Source organism: Otolemur garnettii, unplaced genomic scaffold, assembly GCF_000181295.1.
Source record: "Otolemur garnettii isolate 467f Iridium unplaced genomic scaffold, OtoGar3 scaffold00158, whole genome shotgun sequence".
Classification (NCBI taxonomy): domain Eukaryota; kingdom Metazoa; phylum Chordata; class Mammalia; order Primates; family Galagidae; genus Otolemur; species Otolemur garnettii.
The window spans coordinates 2,592,295-2,594,927 of NW_003852553.1; the positions used below are offsets into that span (position 1 = coordinate 2,592,295).

A 2,633-nucleotide genomic window follows, 5' to 3' on the forward strand; every position below is an offset into this window, starting at 1 on the left:
TAGGAAATGTTTTTAGCTTCGTTACCAGCATTTTACAAAATTTACCTTCAACATTCCCATTTCAAAGATAAAGAAATAGGCCAGTTTGTAAGTTCTTTGACCAGGAAAGCTCTCTTAGGGATTTCCCATGAGGCCTGGGTGTATTAAAATCCGAATTGATCTGACTTCCTCTTCTTTTTTCTGCTCCCTCCTTCCTTCAGGTAAAACACAGAAAGTCCTATTTCTTCCACTGATCTTTGAGTTGATGCCCAATTCCTTCTTGTCTTTTCCTTGGGAGGCAAAATGATATGTGTCAGGCTGAAAAGTCAGATGAGCTAGGCCACGCCCTGGCTCTGACAGCTGTCCATTGGCAGGGCAGTTTATAGAGACACACATCCGCCTATTGGGAGATTTTCCTTCCCTCCATGGCCCTACACAGTAGCCAGGTCTCAGTGTTCTCCCGCCCTTGGGCTTTTGGGGCAGGGCCACAGCTGAAGTTGTCAGGTGCCCAGAAGCTGGCCCCCCTCCAGGCTTTTGTCTTCAATCGAAGCCAAAGCGATGAAAGGATTATATGGGATCAGCCGTTCCAGAGACTGTTTTGTGCATCGTTGGAGGTACACAGACTCATATATATTTTTTTAATAATTATGGTTATGTATTTTGATGTGCTAGGAAAAAAGAAACTGGCACAGCTAACCCATGACTTCATGAATATAATTGCCCAGGAGGAGGCTAAAGTACTTAGGGTTTTTTTTAATTTAAATAAAAAATATTACATTAATAAAAACATAAGTGGCATGAGATACAACAAATACCATGGACAAGGTAAGGAAGAACCTGTGGTAGGTTGTCTCAAGAAGAGGGGAGATGCTCAGAACCTGTGGCTCAAGCAGCTAAGGCTCCAGCCACATGCACCTGAGCTGGCGGGTTCAAATCCAGCCCAGGCCTACCAAACAACAATGACGGCTACAACCAAAAAACAGCTGGGCATTGTGGCAGGCGCCTATAATCCCAGCTACTCTGGAGGTGGAGGCAGGAGAATCGCTTGAGCCCAGGAGTTGGAAGTTGCTGTGAGCGGTGATAAGATAGCACTCTACCCAGGGTGACAGCTTGAGGTTCTGTCTCCAAAAAAAGAAGAGGGGAGATGAAAGGGAGGGTGCTCCATGTAGTTATCTGACAGGTTCACCTAGTTATTAGAAAGGTATTTTTACAATGTCCTTTGTTTATTTCTTTAGAGATAAATTCTCACTCTGTTGCCCAGGCTGAAGAATGGTGGCACCATCATAGCTCACTGCAGCCTCCAGTTCCTGGGTTCAAACAATCCTTATGCTTCAGTCTCCCAAGCAGCTGGGACTGCAGGTATGCACCACCACAACCAGCTATTTATTTTTATTTGTATTTTTTGTAGAGACAAGGTCTCCCTGTGTTGCTCAGGCTGGTCTCCCAACTCCTGGGCCCAAGCAATCCTCCTACCTTAGCCTCCTGAATGGCTGAGATTACAAGCATGTGCCACCTTGCCCAGCCTCAAATATCCTTTCAATATAATGGAAGAACAGCCACACTGTAGAACACTAGAAAACATACACATCACAAATATTAAAATAAAAATTCACACTCTCACTTCCCAGATAACACACTGTTAACACCTTAGTGCATAGCTGTCCTCGTTGTGCTATGTAGCAACTACAAACTTAGAGCTTAAAACATCACTCATTTGGCCAAAGTAGGAGTCTCCACTGCCATCCTGCCCCGGAACCTCTGGGACCCTTGGCACTGTCAACCAGTCCCCACACCAGGCCATCAGAGAAGACCTTCAAGCAGCGCCGTACCTTCAAACAGAGAGTAGAAGATTGTCTGGCTTACCCAAGAGCAGCACCCTACCAAAATCCCAGTGATAATCGAACGATATAAGGGTGAGAAGCAGCTTCCAGTCCTGAATAAAACCAAGTTTCTCGTACCTGATCATGTCAACATGAGTGAACTTATCAAGATAATTAGAAGGCAGGTGGCTCCCATAGCTCAGTGGATAGGGTGCCAGCCACAGACACCAAGGCTGGTGGGTTTGAACTCAGCCCCAGCCAGCTAAAACAACAGTGACAACTGCAACAAAAAAAACAGCCATGCATTTTTTTCTGGCAGGTGCCTGTAGTCCCAGCTACTCGGGAAGCTGAGTCAAGAGAATTCCTTAAGTCCAAGAGTTTGAGGTTACTATGAACTGTGATGCCACAGCACTCTACCCAGAGCAACAACTTAAGACATTGCATCTAAAATATAGTAATCAACAAGACTCTTCATTCATAAATAGAATATTGTTTTTAAAAAAGATAATTAAAAGGCGCTTATAGCTCAGCGCTAACCAAGCCTTCTTCCTGCTGGGGTACAGACCTAGCATGGTGAGTGTCTCCACGCCCATCTCGGAGGTGTGTGACAGCAGGAAATATGAAGACCGGTTCCTGTACATGGGGTACACCTCCCAGGAGACGTTCGGGATAAGACTGGCTGTGTAAGACCAGAAAAATAAATCAATTCTAGAACTTTTTATACCCTTACCAAGGGAAAGAAAAAGGATGTTACCAACTGATCAGTTCACCTAATCACAGATCATCAAAACAGTAGTGTCTCCACACCATAGGAAGTTGTTTTTTTTTTTTTTT

General features: G+C 44.6%; 1 pseudogene; it reads left to right on the forward strand.

Moving 5' to 3' along the window:
* Positions 1 to 795: 795 nt before the first annotated feature.
* Positions 796 to 2,486, forward strand: LOC100966198 (annotated as a pseudogene).
* The last annotated feature ends 147 nt before the right edge of the window (positions 2,487 to 2,633 follow it).